At 39.0% G+C, this 24577-nt stretch overlaps 1 long non-coding RNA gene across 1 annotated transcript; it reads right to left on the bottom strand.

The window, feature by feature from the left end:
• Positions 1 to 396: 396 nt before the first annotated feature.
• LOC129487582 (uncharacterized) lies at positions 397 to 22469 on the bottom strand. The gene is made up of 4 exons (XR_008659379.2): positions 21756 to 22469; positions 18929 to 18968; positions 13268 to 13497; positions 397 to 635 (listed from the first exon to the last, which is right to left on the bottom strand). It is a non-coding gene; the product is annotated as an uncharacterized lncRNA (long non-coding RNA).
• Positions 22470 to 24577: the final 2108 nt, after the last annotated feature.

The raw sequence follows: 24577 nt of genomic DNA, 5'->3' as shown, positions 1-24577 counted from the left end.
CACTAAATTGACCCCTCACACTTTGAACCCAGCAAACTTGTGTGGTATTCATAGTCATATTGTGGTAAGTGCAGTATTGAACTGGACTTGGTTCAGACCATACCCCTAACTACTTCTAGGATGGCAAGTGAGTCACAGAACATCTCTGTTCCTCAGGTTTTTACAAAATGTAAAAGATGGATTGTGAAGTTTTTGAGTACACATTTCAGCTTTGTATTTTGAAAATCTCAGATGACATCCTTTGAGAACCTTTTTTGATTCTAAACTTGGTAGCATTGCATTTAATTTCTGAGATTCCATGTTCTGGTTATCTATTATGTAACAAACCACCCCAAAATTTTGTGGCTTAAAACATTAACAGCACATACTTTGCGTACAAATCTGCAATTTGGGCAGGAACCTGAGGACAGTCATCTCTACTCCAGTCAGCATTACCTAAGACAGCTTGAAGGCTGGAGGCTGGAATTATCTGAAGGCTTGTTCACTCTCACACTTGGTGGTTCGTGCTTGCTGCTTAGCTGAAACCTTAGCTGGGTTTTAGCCAGTGTTCTTATTGGCTGGTATATCTAAATGTTGCATTTTTATGTGTTCTGAGCGTCCTTACAACATGGTGGCTGGGTTCCCAGAAGAAGCATCTAGATAAAGAAAGTTAGGAGAAAGTTGTATTGCTTTTTATGAGCTAGTCTTGAAAGTCATGCAGAGTCCTTCCTACCACATAATGTTTGTCCAGGAAGTCACAGAGGTCTGCCCAGATCAGCAGAAAAGGAAACAGACTCCCCTCTTGATAGGGGTTGGCAAGGTGCTGGAAGAGCAAATGAGACTGGAAATATTGCCATGGCCATTTTTGGAAAACATGATCTGTTACATTCTGCTTATATACAGTCATAAGCCATATAATAATGCTTGGGTCAATGACAGACTGCATATATAGTGGTGGACCTGTGTGATTATAATGGAGCTGAAAAATTCCTACCACCTGGTGGTGATGTAGCCATCTTAACGTTGTAGCGCAACACATTAGTCATGTGTTTGTGGTGACGCCACTGTGCACAAACCTACTGTGCTGCCAGTCATACAAAAGTTTACAGTAATGTTCTAGGCCTTCACATTCACTCACCACTGACTCACTGACTCACCCAGAGCAACTTCTAGTTGTATAAGCTTCCTTCATGGTAAATGCCCTAGACAGGCATTCCATCTTTAATCTTTTTTTGCCATATTTTTACTGCACCTTTTCTATGTTTAGATAGATTTAGATACACCAATACTTACCATTTTGTTACAATTACCTACAGCATTCAGTAAAGTAACATGCTATACAGGTTTGTAGTCTAGGAGCAATAGGCTAGACCATATAGCCTAGATGTGTAGTAGGCTATCCAATTTAGGCTTGTGTAAGTACACACTATGATGTTTGCACAACAATGAAATCACCTGACACAGTCCTTAGAATTTATCCCCATCAGTCACTAAGTTATATATGACTGTATTTGAATAAAACTACTATCGCTGCTTTCTCATCAAAAATTTAAAAAGAAAAAAGTGACTCTATATTCTAAAGTCCCCGCTTGTGTCCCAATGTGCCTTCTCTCATTTAATCCTCATTTTTACAAATAAGGAAACTGAAGCAGGAGGCGCTCAAGTAACTTACATAAGACCTCATAGCAGTCAAGTGCATAATGGAAAGGTGACTTTGAGAATCAAGCTCACCTAGTTTGAAAGCCCATGCTGCTTCTGCTACCCCACACTGCCTCACTCATAAAACTCTTGTTCTCATGTCTCAGCTTTATTTTTTTTGCTGAAAGAGTGTAGAATTCAGATGAGATTTTAGGTGGGACTTATGAAGGAGGAGAGTTGCCAGATATTTCAACAACGGAAGCAACCCTATATCTAAAATTTGATTTTGCACAAGAATTGACTGCTAATATCTTTTTTTTTTTCTTTCACTGGAGAAGGCAAAGCAAGACGGTGGTCTGGCTGCTTACTGGTACAGTAAGGATTGGAGAGAATAGTGAAATGTGTTTCTGATTCATAGCTGATGATTTATAGGACCATAATGTGAGTACAAAATTATACACGAGTGTTCAACAAGGGCTAATGATGAATGAGTACATAAAGTGTCTTCAGAGTCAGATATAGGACATGGAAGAGTAGACCAAAGCTGGCCAGTAGCCTGGACTAGAAAGGAGTCTTTTGTGTACATTGGCCAGACCCATGTAAGGGAATGGAGCAGGAATTGCTTGTCCCTGGATTAGGTTCTTCTACTGAACTCGTGTGTCAGGCACGTGCCCAAGATTGTCAGCAATTTTAAACAGAGGACTTGGCAAAGACCCTCTGCCTACACAGGGTAACACTTTTGACAATTGCTTACCCCGTTCATGCAGGAAAAGCAAAAACCAAAATCAACAACAATAACAAAACAAAAACCGGCTTACTTGATCCAAGAATTTTTTCATCTGTTTGCCATTGAATTGACCCCACCAACAGTGTTACGGTATCATATGAACAGTCTTCTGAAATTGACCCTCCCCTGTTTCTTTTTCCTTGCATATTAGCTATAGATAAATCTATGGTCTTTAGGAAATTTATTATAAGAATTTTTGGGCCAGGCACGGTGGCTCATGCCTGTAATCCCAGCACTTTGGGAGGCCAAGGCGGGCGGATCACAAGGTCAGGAGTTTGAGACCAGCCTGGCCAATATGGTGAAACCCAGTCTCTACTAAAAAATACAAAAACTAGTCGGGCGTGGTGGCACGCGCCTATAGTCACAGGTACTCAGGAACCTGAGGCAGGAGAATCACTTGAACCCAGGAGGCGGAGGTTGCAGTGAGCCAAGATCGTGCCACTGCACTCTGGCCTGGGTGACAGAGTGAGACTGTGTCTCAAAAAAAAAAAATAAATAAAAATAAATAAATAGTTTTTGTAACAATAGGTTGTCTGTTAAAAACCCTTATGAGTTCAGTTGACAAAACGTTTTGCTTTGCTAGAAACATCAGCACACTCCTCAAACGCAAATGGTCTCCCGAAGACAATTTGTGAGTCTTAATTGTGGAATTTTCTTTTTTTTTTACCATGTGCTTGCAGCAATCACAACTGCTTCATAGCTCAACATCTGGAAGCACATTTGGCTTCATTGTTAGAAAATAAATTAGCATCCCTGTTCATAAGTAAGAGACTGACCTTACACTGGACAGTGGGGACTGTGTCTCTGGTTGACAGACCAGTCATCCTTGACAACAAGGAAAAAGCTGAAATGCATCTAATTTCTGGCATTCGTGCACATCTCTCAGAACACCCTGAGTCTACTCACTATAAAATGGACTTTTGCCCTAGGACATGGAGCAAAAGATGACACTAACTGGAAATTGGCATCCTGGAAAACATTGTCAGAGTCATCTCCTCCAGGAAGATAACCATTATCCTGTGCCAGCACTGAACTGTGGGCTCCAAGGACTTGCCCGTGTCTGCTCACACCTGTTCCAACACGGATGCCAATAAATGGGGGGTCAGGAGGAAATTAGACACACAGAAAAGCCACCAGAAGCCAGAGGGCCCTTTGAAAGTCTTTTGGAATTGTAATAGATTGGACAAATAGGGGATGTCCTATGTAGGTGTATTTGGCTGTGGTCATGACCATTGAGAATCCCGTATCAATAACTAATCTGAACAAACTGAACTGTAAAAGAAAAAAAGATTTTTATGGAGCCAGAAATAGATACTATGAAAGAGACAGGATTTAAATAACCAATATGTTTTTAAAAATATTTCAGCCTTTTCTTTTTAAATTAGGTGTGATAAACAAATATGGAGATTGAAATATGCATATGTATTTGCATTAGTATAAATAGATTTATACCCACTAGTATCTTGTGCCATCTCATGAATTTGGGCAGATTGTAAGTCAAATCATGTCCCAAGAAACATAAATTATGCACACATATAAAATGGAGAACATCACAATTAGCATAAAAGAGGATGTTAATTCTGTTAAGCACCAGTAATATAAAGTGATTACACTTTGTGATCACACTTCTCTTATTTTATCTCCCTACCTTACTCTCATAAAGGATTCCCAAAACTTTTAATTTTATGACTCCATAAGATGCAGAAGTGAGAAACAGATACAGATGACTGTTGGGTAGACAGCAGAGATGCTGCTTCTTTTTCACTATGGTATGTTAATTCTTTTTCCTACTATTTAAGTAGTTAAACAAATGTTTAAGTTCAGAGACTGTGCACTGAGCATTTGGGATACTAAGTATACAGGCCACTGTTGACTGTTTATCAGATTATTGTACCACTCTCTTCGCCAAGGGTCTTGCTTCTGGTCTCACCACTTCATCATTACACCTCCTCCTAATTCGTTCTTTGCATTACAGTTTGTTATATTTAAAAAATGCAAATTCTATTATGTTACATGCATGAATAAAACTCTTTATTGGTTCTCAATTGGTCTCAGGATACAGTGTTATCTCCTTGGCAGAGTACCTGAGATTCTTGTGAGAGGGCTTTGGCTTGCCCTCCATCCTCACCTTGGGCCACACTCATCATCCCTCTGATTTGATGTCACAGTTAAACAGAACTACTTGCAATTACCTGAAAGCATCACATGGTTTCTTATCTCTAGGTCTTTGGAAAAGGTATTACCCCAACCTGGGCTGCCTTCTGCCCCTCTTTGTGTAGTTAATGCTTACTCATCTTTCCTGTCTCAACCGAGATACCATTTCCTTTGGGAAGTCTTCCATTACTTTCTTCCTACATTGCTTCAGCTCACATTGGCTTAATCAAGTACCATCTCTTGGTAAATAAAATGATATATTTCACAATTCACTAGAACATGTATCATACCTTTATATCTTTCTCAGTTAAGTTTTAGATTAAAATATAATAAATCTATGTGCCTCTCCTTATTTGTTTTGTCAGTGTTTGTGCACACACCACCAGTATTTTATCATAGCTTTGTGCAGATTGTCATATTTATTTAGCACTTACTATAGGCAAGAACAGCTTTTCATCATCATCATCATTTAATCGTTAAAACAATTCTTTGAACTAGGTATTATCACTGTCATTGCATTTTCAGCTACATTTAATTAATTGTCCCAGTATTATAGAAATGGCAGAAGTAACATCAGAGCCTACTCTCTCATGATACAGTATTATAAGTTTCTTCTTCTCTCAAATTTAAGATTTAACTTTTTTTTAAAAAATTATTATTATACTTTAGGTTTTAGGGTACATGTGCACAATGTGCAGGTTTGTTACATATGTATCCATGTGCCATGTTGTTTTGCTGCACCCATTAACTCGTCATTTAGCATTAGGTGTATCTCCTAATGCTGTCCCTCCCCCCTCCCCCCACCCCACAACAGTCCCCGGAGTGTGATGTTCCCCTTCCTGTGTCCATGAGTTCTCATTGTTCAATTCCCACCTGTGAGTGAGAACATGCGGTGTTTGGTTTTTTGTCCTTGCGATAGTTTACTGAGAATGATGTTTTCCAGTTTCATCCATGTCCCTACAAAGGACATGAACTCATCATTTTTTATGGCTGCATAGTATTCCATGGTGTATATGTGCCACATTTTCTTAATCCAGTCTATCATTGTGGGACATTTAGGTTGGTTCCAACTCTTTGCTATTGTGAATAGTGCCGCAATAAACATACGTGTGCATGTGTCTTTATAGCAGCATGATTTATAGTCCTTTGGGTATATACCCAGTAATGGGATGGCTGGGTCAAATGGTATTTCTAGTTCGAGATCCCTGAGGAATCGCCACACTGACTTCCACAATGGTTGAACTAGTTTACAGTCCCACCAACAGTGTAAAAGTGTTCCTATTTCTCCACATCCTCTCCAGCACCTGTTGTTTCCTGACTTTTTAATGATGGCCATTCTAACTGGTGTGAGATGGTATCTCACTGTGGTTTTGATTTGTGTTTCTCTGATGGCCAGTGATGATGAGCATTTTTTCATGTGTTTTTTGGCTGCATAAATGTCTTCTTTTGAGAAGTGTCTGTTCATGTCCTTTGCCCACTTTTTGATGGGGTTGTTTGTTTTTTTCTTGTAAATTTGTTTGAGTTCATTGTAGATTCTGGATATTAGCCCTTTGTCAGATGAATAGGTTGCAAAAATTTTCTCCCATTGTGTAGGTTGCCTGTTCACTCTGATGGTAGTTTCTTTTGCTGTGCAGAAGCTCTTTAGTTTAATTAGATCCCATTTGTCAATTTTGGCTTTTGTTGCCATTGCTTTTGACGTTTTAGACATGAAGTCCTTGCCCACACCTATGTCCTGAATGGTATTGCCTAGGTTTTCTTCTAGGGTTTTTATGGTTTTAGGTCTAACATTTAAGTCTTTAATCCATCTTGAGTTAATTTTTGTATAAAGTGTAAGGAAGGGATCCAGTTTCAGCTTTCTGCATATGGCTAGCCAGTTTTCCCAGCACCATTTATTAAATAGGGAATCCTTTCCCCATTTCTTGTTTTTGTCAGGTTTGTCAAAGATCAGATAGTTGTAGATATGCGGCATTATTTCTGATGGCTCTGTTCTGTTCCATTGATCTATGTCTCTGTTGTGGTACCAGTACCATGCTGTTTTTGTTACTGTAGCCTTGTAGTATAGTTTGAAATCAGGTAGCGTGATGCCTCCAGCTTTGTTCTTTTGGCTTAGGATTGACTTGGTGATGCGGGCTCTTTTTAGGTTCCATGTGAACTTTAAAGTAGTTTTTTCCAATTCTGTGAAGAAAGGCATTGGTAGCTTGATGGGGATGGCATTGAATCTATAAATTACCTTGGGCAGTATGGCCATTTACACTATATTGATTCTTGCAACCCATGAGCATGGAATGTTCTTCCATTTGTTTGTATCCTCTTTTATTTCATTGAGCAGTGGTTTGTAGTTCTCCTTGAAGAGGTCCTTCACATCCCTTGTAAGTTGGATTCCTAGGTATTTTAGTCTCTTTGAAGCAATTGTGAATGGGAGTTCACTCATGATTTGGCTCTCTGTCTGTCTGTGATTGGTGTACAAGAATGCTTGTGATTTTTGTACACTGATTTTGTATCCTGAGACTTTGCTGAAGTTGCTAATCAGCTTAAGGAGATTTTGGGCTGAGACGATGGGGTTTTCTAGATGTACAATCATGTCATCTGCAAACAGGGACAATTTGACTTTCTCTTTTCCTAATTGAATACCCTTTATTTCCTTCTCCTGCCTGATTGTCCTGGCCAGAACTTCCAGCACTATGTTGAATAGGAGTGGTGAGAGAGGGCATCCCTGTCTTGTGCCAGTTTTCAAAGGGAATGCTTCCAGTTTTTGCCCATTCAGTATGATATTGGCTGTGGGTTTGTCATAGATAGCTCTTATTATTTTGAGATACGTCCCATCAATACCTAATTTATTGAGAGTTTTTAGCATGAAGGGTTGTTGAATTTTGTCAAAGGCCTTTTCTGCATCTATTGAGATAATCATGTGGTTTTTGTCTTTGGTTCTGTTTATATGCTGGATTACATTTATTGATTTGCATATGTTGAACCAGCCTTGCATCTCAGGGATGAAGCCCACTTAATCATGGTGGATAAGCTTTTTGATGTGCTGCTGGATTCGGTTTGCCAGTAGTTTATTGAGGATTTTTGCATCAATGTTCATCAAGGATATTGGTCTGAAATTCTCTTTTTTGGTTATGTCTCTGCCAGGCTTAGGTATCAGGATGATGCTGGCCTCATAAAATGTGTTAGGGAGGATTCCCTCTTTTTCTATCGATTGGAATAGTTTCAGAAGGAATGGTACCAGTTCCTCCTTGTACCTCTGGTAGAATTCGGCTGTGAATCCATCAGGTCCTGGACTCTTTTTGGTTGGTAAGCTATTGATTATTACCACAATTTCAGAACCTGTTATTGGTCTATTCAGAGATTCAACTTCTTCCTGGTTTAGTCTTGGAAGGGTGTATTTGTCAAGGAATTTATCCATTTCTTCTAGATTTTCTAGTTTATTTGCATAGAGGTGTTTGTAGTATTCTCTGGTGGTAGATTGTATTTCTGTGGGATCGGTGGTGATATCCCCTTTTTCATTTTTTATTGCATCTATTTGATTCTTCTCTCTTTTCTTCTTTTTTAGTCTTGCTAGTGGTCTATCAATTTTGTTGATCTTTTCAAAAAACCAGCTCCTAGATTCATTAATTTTTTGAAGGGTTTTTTGTGTCTCTATTTCCTTCAGTTCTGCTCTGATTTTAGTTATTTCTAGCCTTCTTCTAGCTTTTGAATGTGTTTGCTCTTGCTTTTCTAGTTCTTTTAATTATGATGTTAGGGTGTCAATTTTGGATCTTTCCTGCTTTCTCTTGTGGGCATTTAGTGCTATAAATTTCCCTCTACACACTGCTTTGAACGTGTCCCAGAGGTTCTGGTATGTTGTGTCTTTGTTCTTGTTGGTTTCAAAGAATATCTTTATTTCTGCCTTCATTTCATTATGTACCCAGTAGTCATTCAGGAGCAGGTTGTTCGGTTTCCATGTAGTTGAGCGGTTTTGAGTGAGTTTCTTAATCCCGAGTTCTAGTTTGATTGCGCTTTGGTCTGAGAGACAGTTTGTTATAATTTCTGTTCTTTTACATTTGCTGAGGAGAGCTTTACTTCCAACTATGTGGTCAATTTTGGAATAGGTGTGGTGTGGTGCTGAAAAAAATGTATATTCTGTTGATTTGGGGTGGAGAGTTCTGTAGATGTCTATTGGGTCCACTTTGTGCAGAGCTGAGTTCAATTCCTAGATATCCTTGTTAACTTTCTGTCTCGTTGATCTGTCTAATGTTGACAATGGGGTGTTAAAATCTCCCATTATTATTGTGTGGGAGTTTAAGTCCCTTTGTAGGTCACTCAGGACTTGCTTTATGAATCTGGGTGCTCCTGTGTTGGGTGCATATATATTTAGGATAGTTAGCTCTTCTTGTTGAATTGATCCCTTTACCATTATGTAATGGCCTTCTTTGTCTCTTTTGATCTTTGTTGGTTTAAAGTCTATTTTATCAGAGACTAGGATTGCAACCCCTGCCTTTTTTTGTTTTCCATTTGCTTGATAGACCTTCCTCCATCCCTTTGTTTTGAGTCTATGTGCGTCTCTGCACGTGAGATGGGTTTCCTGAATACAGCACACTGATGGGTCCTGACTCATTATCCAGTTTGCCAGTCTGTGTCTTTTAATTGGAGCATTTAGCCCATTTACATTTAAAGTTAATATTGTTATGTGTGAATCTGATCCTGTCATTATGATGTTAGTTGGTTATTTTGCTCATTAGTTGATGCAGTTTCTTCCTAGCTTTGATGGTCTTTACAATTTGGCATGTTTTTGCAGGGGCTGGTACCGGTTGTTCCTTTCCATGTTTAGTGCTTCCTTCAGGAGCTCTTTTAGGGCAGGCCTGGTGGTGACAAAATCACTCAGCGTTTGCTTGTTTGTAAAGTATTTTATTTCTCCTTCACTTATGAAGCTTAGTTTGGCTGGATATGAAATTCTGGGTTGAAAATTCTTTTCTTTAAGAATGTTGAATATCGGCCCCCCACTCTCTTCTGGCTTGTAGAGTTTCTGCCAAGATCAGCTGTTAGTATGATGGGCTTCCCTTTGTGGGTAACCCGACCTTTCTCTCTGGCTGCCCTTAACGTTTTTTCCTTCATTTCAACTTTGGTGAATCTGACAATTATGTGTCTTGGAGTTGCTCTTCTCGAGGAGTATCTTTGTGGCGTTCTCTGTATTTCCTGAATCTGAATGTTGGCCTGCCTTGCTAGATTGGGGAAGTTCTCCTGGATGATATCTTGCAGAGTGTTTTCCAACTTGGTTCCATTCTCCCCGTCATTTTCAGGTACACCAATCAGACGTAGGTTTGGTCTTTTCACATAGTCCCAAATTTCTTGGAGGCTTTGTTCATTTCTTTTTATTCTTTTTTCTCAAAAATTCCCTTCTCGCTTCATTTCATTCATTTCATCTTCCATCAGCGATACCCTTTCTTCCAGTTGATCGCATCTGCTACCGAGGCTGCTGCAATCTTCGCGTAGTTCTTGAAACTTGGCTTTCAGCTCCATCAGCTCCTTTAAGCCCTTCTCTCCATTGGTTATTCTAGTTATCCATTCGTCTAATTTTTTTTCAAAGTTTTTAACTTCTTTGCTGTTGTTTTGAATTTCCTCCCGTAGCTTGGAGTAGTTTGATCATCTGAAACCTTCTTCTCTCAACTCGTCAAAGTCATCCTCTGTCCAGCTTTGTTCCATTGCTGGTGAGGAACTGCGTTCCTTTGGAGGAGGAGAGGTGCTCTGCTTTTTAGAGTTTCCAGTTTTTCTGCTCTGTTTTTTCCCCATCTTGTGGTTTTATCTACTTTGGTCTTTGATGATGGTGATGTACAGATGGGTTTTTGGTGTGGATATCCTTTCTGTTTGTTAGTTTTCCTTCTACGAGACAGGACCCTTGGCTGCAGGTCTGTTGGAGTTTACTAGAGGTCCACTCTAGACCCTGTTTGGGTGGGTGTCAGCAGCGGTGGCTGCACAACAGCGGATTTTCCTGAGACCACAAATTCAGCTGTCTGATAGTTCCTCTGGAAGTTTTGTCTCAGAGGAGTACCTGGCCGAGTGAGGTGTCAGTCTGTCCCTACTGGGGGGTGCCTCCCAGTTAGGCTGCTTGGGGGTCAGGGACCCACTTTAAGAGGCAGTCTGTCCGTTCTCAGATCTCCAGCTGCGTGCTGGAAGAACCACTACTCTCTTCAAAGCTGTCAGTCAGACAGGGACATTTAAGTCTTCAGAGGTTCCTGCTGAATTTTTGTTTGTCTGTGCCCTGCCCCCAGAGGTGGAGCCTACAGAGGCAGGCAGGCCTCCTTGAGCTGTGGTGGGCTCCACCCAGTTCGAGATTCCTGGCTGCTTTGTTTACCTAAGCAAGCCTGGGTAATGGCGGGCGCCCCTCCCCCAGCCTCACTGCTGCCTTGCAGTTTGATCTCAGACTGCTGTGCTAGCAATCAGCGAGACTCTGGGGGCACAGGACCCTTCGAGCCAGGTGCAGGACACAATCTCCTGGTGTGCCGTTTTCTAGGCCCACTGGAAAAGCGCAGTATTAGGGTGGGACTGACCCTATTTTCCAGGTACCGTCTGTTACCCCTTTCTTTCACTAGGAAAGGGAACTCCCTGACCCCTTGTGCTTCCCGAGTGAGGCAATGCCTCGCCCTGCTTTGGCTGGCGCAGAGTGCACTGCATCGACTGTCCTGCACCCACTGTTTGGCACTCCCTAGTGAGATGAACCCGGTACCTCAAACGGAAATGCAGAAATCACCCGTCTTCTGTGTCGCTCAGGCTGGGACCTGGAGACCAGAGCTGTTCCTATTTGGCCATCTTGGCTCCACTCCCCAAGATTTAACTTTTTGAGGTAAGGAATAATGTCTTAATCATAGTTATGTCTTCCATCAAGCAGCACATTTTGAGAGCATAGAGAATGATTGAAAATAAAGTTCTTTGCACTTGTCCTTAAGTTGCTCATAGGACTAGAGGGCAGACACCTAAAATAATAATTTTATATAATGAGATAAATGTATTATTATAAATAGTTGCAGGGCCCTACGATATGAAGTGGAGGGATCCATAGCCCAGGCTTCAACTGCCTGGCCTTGTAGAAGAGACAATTCCTGAACTGAATATGACTGCAGTAACTTATGAGACACATTTTCACTAAATTTGTATCTAGTAGCAATTCAGGTAAAATAATCCCCTTTATGAAAAAAATTAAGGATAAACTTGAGTTATATTTTGGTAAAGGTGACAGATGGAGTATGGAGCTCTTGATCATGTTTTTGAAAAGAATGTTTCATAAGCTGTATAACATTGTCAAGCTATTGTTAAAAAATGGCAACATGTAATTATCAAGGACTAGATTTTCTCTAGCTTTTTTGTTTTGACACTTTTTCTTTAACTTTTTTGTTTCGGTATTTTTTATTTCACAAATGATTTCACAAGACTCTCAGGTGCTCTGCCAAGGAGCTAGCACTGTATCCTGAGACCAATTGAGAACCAATAAAGAGTTTTATTCATGCAAATAACATAATAGGATTTGCACTTTTGAAATATAACAAACTGTAAGGCAAAGAATGAATTAGGAGGAGGTGTAATGATGAAGTGGTGAGACCAGAAGCAAGACCCTTGGCTAAGAGACTGGTACAATAATCTGAGAAACAGCTAAACATAAATTATGTACACATATAAAATGGAAAACATCACAATTAGCATAAAAGAGGATGTTAATTCTAACTGTTAAGCACCAGTAATATAAAGTGATTACACTTTGTGATCACACTTTTCTTATTTTATCTTCTGACCTTACTGTCATACAGGGTTCCCAAAACTTTTAATTTTATGACTCCATAAGATGCAGAAGTGAGAAAGAGATATAGATCACTGTTGGGTAGACAGCAGAGATGCTGCTTCTTTTTCACCATGGCATTTTAATTCTCTTTCCTACTATTTAATTAGTTCAACAAATGTTTAGTGTCAGAGACTGTGTGCTGAGCACTTGGGATACAAAGGATTTTTATGGTTTTAGGTCTTATATTTAAATCCTTTTAATCCATCTTGAGTTAATTTTTATATAAGGTGTAAGGAAAGGGTCCAGTTTCAGTTTTCTGTATATGGTTAGCCAGTTTTCCCAACAGCATTTATTAAATAGGGTATTCTTTTCCCATTGCTTGTGTTTGTCAGGTTTGTCAAAGATCATATGGTTGTAGATGTGTGGTGGTATTTCTGAGGCCTCTGTTCTGTCTCATTGATCTATATATCAGTTTGGGTACCAGTACCATGCTGCTTTGGTTACTTTAGCCTTGCAGTATAGTTTGAAGTCAGGTAGCGTGATGCCTCCAGCTTTGTTCTTTTTGCTTAGGATTGTCTTGGGTATACAGGCCCTTTTTTGGTTCTATATGAAATTTAAAGTAGTTTTTTCTAATTCTATCAAGAAAGTCAATGGTAGCTTTATGGGAATAGCATTGAATCTATAAATTACTTTGGACAGTATGGCCATTTTCGCGATATTGATTCCTCCTATCCATGAGCATGGAATGTTTTTCCATTTGTCTGTATCCTCTCTTATTTCCTTGAGCAGTAGTTTGGTCACTGGCACCCACGTGAAACTGAGAGCTGCTGTCTTTGGTCCTGATGGCAGTTTTTACAGAGATGCTCATGGGGGATGTGGAGAAAGATGGCAGAGTCTGAACATTTTCTAAGATGCAGAAAAAATTCTCCTCTCTCATTCATTTAACTAGTAAGCCTTACCTTTATTCTGCTAAGCCTGTGAACATAACTTAGAAGATTTTTCTGGAATTCTTGTCTTTTTAATACTGACCAAATTCTTAGATGAGTGGTTCAAAATGCTTTCTCCCTTAGTTTTGCATTTTCCACACTGATTTCTCTGCCTTGATAGTCTTTGTATGTGTATCATGTTAGGGAGTTTCATATTACATTATTCCTTCATGTTCTTTTCTCCACAGACATCAGTTCAGCCTCTGTGAATTTAAAAATAAATCAAGCTGTAATTAACCTATTTATGTAAATGAAAAATTCTCTATCACATCTCCTTTCCTCCCCTACAACAAGGTATCTGCTCCTCCTGTTTGTTCTCAATAACAAACAAAATTCCTTGGGCTGATGATATTATTTGTCAGCCAGCATGGAAGAATACTGTGAGTCATTGTATTTCCTGCTACCTGTTTCTGTCCTTTTTAAATATATGAAGCTTTTGCTCATCTCTTTATTTCCTTAATATTTCCCTCATTGTAGGTCAGTAAGCTTCACACCAGACACTATCTTTCTGGCCAGTTTACTCACTCCTCCTTTAATTTTCTTTATGTCTAAAGAAATAAAAAAATCACAGATTTTTTTGTTTCCAATTCTTTTCCAGTTATCTTAGAAATATTTTTCTCCCTCTCTTTGTTCCACTTGTGAGAAAAAGGGGGCTAATACAGACTATTCTATGTAGAGTATTGCTGGCAATATCTCTATAGTAAAGAGAGTGAACGCTGGAAGCTTTGATATGGAATTAGGGAGAATAAAGAACCAGTGCCTTGTAAACCCAATGAAAATACACAGTAAATGCATTCAGGGTCTTTGGAAGTCAACGTTTGCTTCCTTATCTTTCTCTAATTAAATCTACTCTCACAGAACAGAATCTTGATTTTTGTTTTGTGTTTCTCTTTGCTGTTTCAAGTATATTGTTTGCTACAATTGTTCTAACACAGTTGTACAATATTTCAGTTCCTATTGAGGTTAAAAATACTTTTGCTAACTGGACACTTACAGATGATGCATAACATTTCATTTTGTCTTTGAGGTCAAAGCAATCAGCATATGACTTTTTGAAAACATTTATTTCCATCAAGGGACTACTGTGCACTAATTTCTTATGCTTGATGAATTTTATTAAATATTTTATTGCCAATCGTTTATTTTAAAAACTGAATGCCTCCACTTCCTTTGCATCAAACAAATAACCACCTTAATGGGTAGGTTACTAACACTCCAGTTTTTAATGTCTATTCATTTATTCATATGGCAATTCTTTACAACAGTTATTCATAGAATGCTTAGTACATACCAGGCATCATGCTAAGTCCTGAGACAGAGATATTTAAGAACTCCAAATTTCAGGTGCTCACACTCCAGTGGAGGATGTCAAATGAGTAAAAAGAATTACAAGATAGTGACAATTATAAGATAGTGACTAAATGATAACAGAGATACAAAGTGCCCTAGGAACACAGAAGAGGGTACTAACTTATGCACTGGGGTCCAGACCTGGAAACTTTACTATCAGAAGGGTTTTACTTGTATGGTAGGCGGTGGAAAAAAACTGACAATTGTAACGTAATCTTGAAGAATTAGCCTCATTGGACTAATAGCTGAGCAGGGATTTCTAGGCCTGATTGTCATACATCTGGTGTAGTAGTATGGGGCTTTGGAATTAGACACCTGAAAATAAATTCTGGCTCAGCCACTTACTAAGTAGTGGCCCCTCTAAGATTCAGTTTTCTCATCTACAAAATGGGAATGATGACACCTGCCTCATATAATATGGCTTGAATGAGATAATGATGTTTCTATCTTTTCTTTAAGCCCCTCCTGATGGAATTTAGAAATAACAAGAGTAGTGGAAAAATTGAACTCTGATAATCACACTTGGTAAACTCAAACTCCAGGTTAAGCAATTTACATACCTAATTCTTTAGATCATCATCACAACCTTATTAGGTACATATTATTATTTCTATTATCTTCAAATAACAAGAATGAAAATGAGGCTTACAAAAGTTCAATGATTTGCCTAAAGACATGGTTAGTAAAAGATATTGCAAGAGATTGAATTTACACCTGCATGGCACTGAAGTCCAGGTTCTTACCCACTCTTTTTCTCTTGTTCCGTCTTGGTTTATTTTGATTGATGAGTATGGCCACACTTGTCTCACATGTTTTGTTCTCAGACAGAAGACTATGGTAGACATTAGATTATACTTTCCATGGGGACATGCACCATGTGTGTTTTGCTGAGCAGAATTGTCATCTTATTGCACAGAATCTAGTACCAAGAAGGCACACCTGTTTGTAAAGGTGCAGGCTATGCTGATGTAACAAAGGGACTCTAAAACACAGATATTTATTTTCCTCTCTCATAATAGTTTATGTCTGGTAGGTAGGGTTGACTTTGCCATTTTCAGTAAGTAGGCAACAGTGAGCAAAAGTCCAGGTCAAGGATTTTCTTTAAGGTAAGTGATGCTGAAATTGCCCCCACTCTTCCCACTCAGTTGCCATTAGTGCATACTTAGGTCACACACCTGTAAGATCAACTGGAAAATGTAGGTTCTAGTTGGACAGCTACCTGCTCAGGAAGGAAGTGTGATGGTTCATTTTAGGTGTCAACTTGTCTGAATTCAGGAATACCTAGCAACTTGGTAAAGCATGATTTTGGGGTGAGTCTGTGAGGGTGTTATCAGAGGAGATTAGATATGAGTCTGAAGGATTAGGTGGAGAAGATCTGCCCTCAATGTTGGCATGAACCATCTAATCTACTGGGGGCTGGGAGAAAACAAAAACAGAGAAAAAGTGAGTATGTTGATTTTGCTGCTGGGGCTGGGATAACTTCGTCCTCTCCTACTCTAGGACAATAACTGCAGGCTCCCCAGCCTTTGGACTCCAGTGCTTAACAAGAAGGCCCCTTCAGGATTTCAGACCTTTGGCCTTGGACTGAGAAATACACCATTGACTTTCCTGGTTCTGAGGCTTTTTGTCTTGGACTGAGCCATGCCGTCAGCATCCCAGGGTTTGCAGCTTGCAGATCGCCTGTCATGGGACTACTCAGTTCCATAATCATATATAAATAATAATATAAATCCTATATTTATATAATAAATATAATAAATCCTATCTCATATATTTATATTTATCTATATATATCCTATTGGTTCTCTCTCTCTGGAGACCCCTGAGTAATACAGGAGGTGAGAATAGATTTGGGGATACTACCAGCAATTTCCATTACAGTGCTCAATGAATATTTGTAGAATGAATGAATGAAGACAATCAAAGCATGTAAGTCAACCTGGGCCCCAATGAGATTGAGACAAAGATGTTAGTTTGATCCACTAGCTTAGAAATCTATGCCAGCATGCCCATGTGTCTTGCCAGCTAATTCTTGCCAAAACACATTTTTAGTCAGAGCTACCTATTGTAAGTATCTCTTCACTATAGTGTTTTCCTCTAATCTATTACCGTCAACTTTTCTCCTGAATGTCAGAATGGGATCGAAGCCACGGAAGAGTTTATGTGATCTCCGTGGATTATGCTGCCCTCTTAAGGAAGGTAAAGTGACAGGTTATACAGTACTTATCTATATCACCTGTCAGAGGCTCTGCATCTGGGGGCAGAGAGAAGATCAGGAGTTTTAGCTGGTTATTTGTGATTCTCTTTCACAACTACCTTGTGAAACTACCTTGTGTATCTCTGACATTGGCAAAATATAGTTTTAGTTCTCCTAAAGAAAGTGCTGGAAGTTTATTCCCTATGAACTTCTAGACTCTATCAGATCAATATTCTGAGTGGGAAGTCTGTCCTAGCAACTTCTTCTTTTCTGCAATGTGACATTTTCTTTATCTTATTAGAATTTTTTTTTAACAGCCAGTGTAGGAGCCTGTATAGTGTGATGTCCAACTGGTGGCAGATAATTTGTCCCACATAGAGTGTGACCACTCTTCTTTGTTGTCCAAGTATATGGCAGAGTTTTAAAAATTTCACTGAGTCACTAGTCAGAATTACAATAGACTTTATGAATGTAGAAGGGGCAAAGCCACAGATCTGGGGGGGCCAGTAAGCGAGGCGGTATTCTTCAAAACTTACCAAGGTGGAACCTTTCTCACTTGCAAGGCTGAAAAAATAAAGAATAACTACGGAAACTTTATATCTCTTTAAGCTCTTTCATTCCTAAGAGCTTAAAGTGACACTCTAGACCTACATCTCATTTATTTTCACAACATCCCTGCGGAGTCAGAGGCTAGTTTTTCTTCACTGTTCATGCTGTTCACAGGGAAGCAATGCCCTGAGAACTCAAATGACTTGCATTCAAGGTCAAAAAGTGAGAAGTTGTAAAGCCAACGCTTGAATTCAGGTGTTCTGACTCTTCACCTAGTAGCTGCTTTAAGATTATCACATTTGGGAAAGGAATTTAGCTGGGAGAACTAAAAATATATCACAAATAAACATGATGTCATGATACATCAAGGTTCAGATCTGGAAATGTTTCTTAGTCTGCAGATTAAAAAATGCTTTTGATGAGTCAACAACATTCAATGCTGTGAACTGTTCTCACTCCATCAAGCCATAGGTACAGAGATCATCATTCTGTATTTAGTTTGGAATGTTGCCCCAGAATCAGAGTTCCTAAATAGCACTAATGATTTCACAGATTTCAGGAAGAATAGGGGACATTGACCATGACACATAACGATTCTCATTACATGGTTGCAGAATAGAATACTTGTTATTACCAATTAAAAAGTGGGGTGAACAGAATCTAAATTCATGGATGTGTAGGGTTGGAGCAGAGTCTCCTTAGCCCTAATGGTAGCTTTGTGTGAATCAGAAAGTGTGCTTTTCTTCCAGGTGGACAGAACCTTAAGCCAGGGTACACAGGTTAGTGAGCAAAGCTCTGGCTGGATTCAGCTTTGTTTATTCATCTCCTCACATGGATGGTCTTTATGGCCATCTAAGATAGAAAAACACCCTTCAAAGTCGCCTAACTCACTTTCCCACATTTAGGTAATATAATACCATGTCTACCTCGCAATAGAAATTAGTTCACTTTTTAAAAACTCTTGGCAAAAATATTTTCACAACTGCATCGTATTGCTTCTCATAATACTTTGAACTCCTTGATGTTAGGATATGTTGAGGAGGAGGAGAAATAGATGCAACTATAAAATAAAAAATGGTTTGAATATTTTGACTAGCTTTTTACCAGAAAAAAAAAGGACTTAAAAGATACTTGAGGTGACCTTGCCCAAGTTGTCTGAAAATTCCTTCTCTTAAATAAAAAAGTATGGGTATGGTTCATCTTTATATGAAGGAAGATATAATGAATGTCCAATATTGAGAGGAAGCTGACATTTACACGTAATTTCTTAGGAAGTCAACCTTAGGCAGGACACAACTTTCAGCATTGAAAGGCCAGAGAGAGGGAAAACCTACGTTGTAGTAGGTCCATCTGATACATTCATCCTTGTAAGTAAAGGGATAATTTGTCCTACTTTTCTGAAAATCTAAAATTACCAACTTTCACTTGGGACCTGAGTTCGTGTGATCAATCATAAAACAGATGGGACAAAAAGGAGATTAAAAGAAATAAACTACATTAAAAGTAGACTCTTAGCCAATCTCTTTGATCCCACTTACCTCAAATTAAAGCACTGTATGATGGACAGTGACTTCCTCTCTGAAAAGACAGCAACAATCAGTTTTATATAGATTATGAATTTGCAGCATATTTAAGACGCTTCACAAGAGGTGCGTTTATAATGTGCTCCCCATAGAAAGTGAAGAACAGCAGAGGGAAGTGCTGGGATATAGATATGTAACCTGGACAAACTTCAGACAGCCCAATAAAAGAAGAGGGGCTAAATTTTCCATGAATCAGGATTTTAGATAAATGTAGGCCTGAAGATCAAGAACGACTAGTGCCTCCAAAATATAAGTAGTTGTGGTAAACAAAACAAAACAAAACAGAACAAAAAAACCCTAGTTCCTACAAAAGTTGCTCTCTTTTTTTAGACTCTATTATTTTTGTAAGAATATTATTATAAACATGTGGTCATGCAGATGTTTGATGGGTATATCATAATTCACAGCTTAAGAAAAGGAGGTGGGCAGAAATTAATTGATTTGTTCAAATGGCATTAGCAAACAAAATTTCCAATTTCTGATTTCCATATGTTTCCATAAACTTGACAATTTCTAGAGTTTGCCAAATAAATCCATGAAATACCAATAGGTACTATTTGTTAAGTGGATACAATATACTAAGGTTTGTGTCCCCTGCAAATTCATATGTTAAAACCTCATCATGAATGTGTTGGAACTAATAGGTGGAGCCTTTGGCAGGCAATTAGGTCATTAAGGAGGAGTACTGATGAATGGAATTAGTGCCCTTATAAAAGAGATTCCAGAGACCTAACTAGTTCCTTTCACCATGTGAGGACACAGCAAGAAGGCACCATTCATGAACCAGAAAATAAGTCTCACCAGACATCTTAATCTGCTGGTACTTTGACCTTGGACTTCCCAGCCTCCACGACTGTGAGATTTTTCTGTTGTTTATAAGCCACTCAGTTTATGGTATTTTGTCATAGCATACTGAACATTCTAAGACATTATGTGAATAATTATTGTGTTTATTAATTACTATGCTAAATTCTTTACCTAGTATGATGGACTGAATTATGTCCCCAGTAAAATATATATGTTGAAGCTCTAGCCTCCGATGTGACTGTTTTTGGAGATAGGGACTTTAGGCAGGTAACTAAGATTGAATGAGGGGCCGGGTGCAGTGGCTCATGCCTGTAATCCTAGCACTTTGGGAGGCCGAAGAGGGTGGATCATCTGAGGTCAAGAGTTCAAGAGCAGCCTGGCCAACATGGCGAAACCTCTACTAAAAATACAAAAATTAGCCAGCTGTGGTGGTGAGTGCCTGTAATCCCAGCTACTAGGGAGGCTGAGGCAGGAGAATTGCTTGAACCTGGGAGACAGAGGTTGCAGTGAGCTGAGATGCGCCACTGCACTCCACCCTGGACGACAGAGCAAGACTTTGTCTCAAAAAAAAAAAAAAAAAAAAAAAAAGATTGAGTGAGGCCATAGGGGTAGGGCCCTAATCTGGTAAGGCTGGTATCATAATAAGAGAAAGAGACTCCAGAGATCTCTCTCTCTCTCTCTCTCTCTCTCTCTCTCCTTGCATGAGCACAGAAGAAGAGCCACACAAGGACACTGCAAGACAGAGGTCCTCTATAAGCCAGGACAAGAGGCCCCACTAGAAACCAATCCTGATGACACCTTGGTCTTACACTTCTGCCTTCCAGAACTGTGAGAGTATATATTTTTGTTGTTTGAATCACCCAGTCTCTGGTGTTTTGTTATGGCAGTCCCAGTAGACAAATACATATAATTAGCTCAACTTAGCTTCTTAATGGAAATGTGGTACTATTTTAGAAATTCAATATAGTGATTAGCAGTAAGGCTGTGTAGATCCCAGTTGCCTGACCTCCAATCCCAGCCCTACCACTTCCTACCCATGTGACCTGGGAAAATTCTCAATCTCTCTATTCACATGATTTTTTCATCTGCAAAATGACAGTAATAAGAAGTATCTTTCTCATTGGGTATAGAGAGGGTTAAATGCATTAATGTTTAGTATGATAGTGACAGGCATAGAGAAAACACTCAATATGAATAAGCTATTTTTGTTAGCCCCATTTTCAGATGGAGAAACTGAGGCCTAGAGCGATTAAAGATCAAGATCAAAATACTCAGCTACTAAGCTATTAATCTGGGAAGTACCATTATTAGAGCCAGATTCCTTATTTTTAGAAACCAAGGCCTTCATCTTTATACTGTATTGACCTTCAGGCAAAGCACAATCAAATGAGATATGCAGTTAAATTTTTTTCTAAGTAGACTAACAATCTACACATTTTGCAATTTGCCTGCTTGCATTGCAGAGCCAGAGCTCTAGTGGGGCATTTTGAACCACTTTACCTTGCTAAAATTACCAGGGCTTTGAATGTCAGGCAGGAAGAAATCTATTATTTCTCCCCAACATAATCCCAACTTGCTTTCTCTTGTTTCAGCAGTTCTAGGAAATGTCCAAAATACAGGCTAAGCACTCTGGTAAGTGCTTAAAGTATATGAGGAAATTTAGCTATAGAAAATGCTACATAAAAAACATGCAGTGGGCACTGAGAATTCCAAGGTAACCTTAGTCTACTAAGTTTATTTTACTTCATTCCATCGGGCAGTGAGACCTAGATGGGTTTGTAAGACATTGAGAGATGTTGGTCTTTTGGCAGCTTATTCATCTCTATGGTAAGTACTGCATACTGGGAACAATTAGGAAATTCCTCCCATCTTTGTCTCAGGTAAACCATTATCTCTGCCCACTTGGTTGGATTTCTATTGGCTGTGGCCTTGGTTCTCTGGTTGCTTACGGTATGATTTGTAAGACATGACTTACCTTCTGGAAAGCTAGAGGCCACATCACTGTCAACTATTTAATATACTCTTGACCTGAGACCATGATGCATGTTAAGTGCTCTTTGGTGTGGCCAGAGGGAGAGGAATTTAGTTGCTTTGGCTTATGATGGGCCATCTTCTCTTTGCTCTTGATGTTTTGCCAGAGGTGCTCAGTTGATCTTCCATGATCTTGTCTCTGTACACACTTGGTCCTCCAACTCCTACTTCTCTTCATGGTATATCTTTGTGTTTCCATCATTTAGCACATAATAATTATTTGCTGTACTTCGAGGTCATTGAAGGTAGGAAGTATATATATATATACATTGCTATATATATTCATATATATATACACACATACACACACACACACACATATATATAGTCTAGATGCTATGGGCTATGCTGGGCATTAGAGATAGTTTCAAGGCACTCAAAATGTATATCCTGAATGAATGCACCAGTGAAGGGATTAATGGGTTCTACTCAGTTGCTGTTGAATGAAGAGGACCTAGCAATATACATTTCCATGTTATAGGATATTGGAAGATAAAGGATTGAATAGATATTTATATATGTGCACTTCTTTGAAACATGGCCAGAAGTCAGTATCTTCTTAGGCCAAATGGCAATACTTAAGAACTGGATAACTTTCAAATTTGTAGGTGCTGGAAGATACTAAGTATGTTGGCTTAGTTGAAATTCTCCAGCTTCTTCAATTGTCAGAACTAAATGCTATTCTGAGAAGGAGCTCTGATGTCCCCATGGTAACAGGGCCCCATTAAAGGCATGACATCACAAAGCTGTCCTTGTTTGAAGACACTTGGGAATTTCAGGTATAAACAGAAATACTGTTAAAGGCAAATTATACATACATATTCTGTGTAATTATGTGCACAGGTATAGATATGTCTAATTTAGCCACATCTCTCATTTAGTTTTGTTTATCATTAGGCTTTTTAGTGACTTAAATCTCAGACATGGATAGAGCTCCAGGTGCTTAAATAAAAGCTCATTTAAATTTTGGAGTAAATCTCAATTCCTTTGCTTATTTACTTATCATTACTCTTAATACAATGAAGAGAATGTTGATTCTTAACATAACCTCTGAAATGGACACATATACTGTCTGTATGCAAAATCACCCAGCACCTTTGCTGGCCATTCGTAGCCTGGGCCAGTACTAGCAGCATGCCTGAAAGAGGGTATTTTAGAGCTAAGAGAAAGAATTGTCCAGACAACTTGGGCAAGGTCACCTCAAATACCTTTTTTTTTTCTTTTTTTGAGATAGGGTCTCACTCTGTCACCCAGGCTGGAGTGCAGTGGCACGATCTCGGCTCAGTGCAATCTCTGCCTCCCGATCTCAAGCGATTCTTATGCCTCAGCCTCCCGAGTAGCTGGGAATACAGGCGTGCATCACCATGCCTAGCTAATTTTTATATTTTTAGTAAAGCTGGGGTTTCACCATGTTGGCCAGGCTGGCCTCAAACTCCTGACCTCAGGACGCCCGCCTCAGCCTCCCAAAGTGCTGGGATTACAGGCATGTACCTCAAGTATCTTTTAAGTCTTTTTTTTTTCTGATAAAAGCTAGTCAAAATATTTAAAAAATTATTTTGTAGCTGCATCTACTTTGCAGTGTCAGAAAAAGAACACAATTTTTTTTTTTTTTTTTTAAAGAAAGAAAACATAAGGTCCATGGATTTGGGAAGGGTCTTGATTCCCTCACCAATAGCATTATCCCTTTGCCTAGTTATGGATTCCCTTCCTATCAGAGACAATGCTTTTAATGGCTCCATTTTTATGTTATACAATGCAGCCAGGAAATATGTTAGGCAGACTGGATTAGCTCTGAAAATGCAGAAAAATATGACAAGGTGAAAGGCTAGTCATGAAGCTGGTTAGCTCATAAATAATAAAAACTTGACAGAACTTGTAAGAAGAAAATGTGAACAATTTGCATAACTGTGTTGTAGGAACAAGTGTGTCTAAGTGTTTATGCTGGCTAAAGAAATGCTCTGAGCTGGAATATTTGCCAAGGTGACTCTTCTCTCCATGGTGCTTTTTTAAAGGTTCTTGCTGTACTTCCCCCCCACTGGCCCCACTCTCACCCTCCCACTGGCCCAGCAAATTCTTTGGAATTGTTAAAGATATGAAGCTGAATGTTTTTGGCTTTGTTTATGACATTGAGCCACACTAAATTTTTCTGAATGAAAGTCTAATGCTGTTTTTCTAAATAATATCTATGTATTGTTCCTTCACTGACATTCATATAAGGAAAAATGTGTTACATTTTCTATATTTTGAATGACTCCAGAGAAGCGGGCTCCGTGAGGATTTTCCTGAGGGCTAGCGTGAACAAAATACCTAAGGATCAAAAATCACTTTCTCTATATTTCTCAAATCCCGTGCAATTATAAGTAAATTTCTGTTTCTTCCCAGTGGAAAAAAGTTCAAACAGGAAACTAAAGCTGGGAGGAAACTTAGAAAACATATTGTACAATGCCCTCATTTTCTAAAATGAAGAAATGAAGCCAGAAGAAGAAACTAAGCCATGATATGAATTTGTGGCAGAACCAGAGCAGGAAAATAGGAATCCCAGCTACAAATTTATTGCTAGCATGAGGGAATATCTATATCTATATATGTATACATATAATATATGCATATGTATGCATACAATATATGATACATATATCCCCGCAAGTTCACAATAAACTAACTGCATATATATGTGAGTTCACATATATGTAAATATAGCTTAAATTCTAATTTAATCTAACCTCCCTTACTACTCAAAATGTGATCTGGGAACCAGCAGTATTG

The sequence above is a fragment of the Symphalangus syndactylus genome, chromosome 8, assembly GCF_028878055.3.
Source record: "Symphalangus syndactylus isolate Jambi chromosome 8, NHGRI_mSymSyn1-v2.1_pri, whole genome shotgun sequence".
Classification (NCBI taxonomy): Eukaryota; Metazoa; Chordata; class Mammalia; order Primates; family Hylobatidae; genus Symphalangus; species Symphalangus syndactylus.
This window is presented reverse-complemented; position numbering and strand designations above follow the sequence as displayed.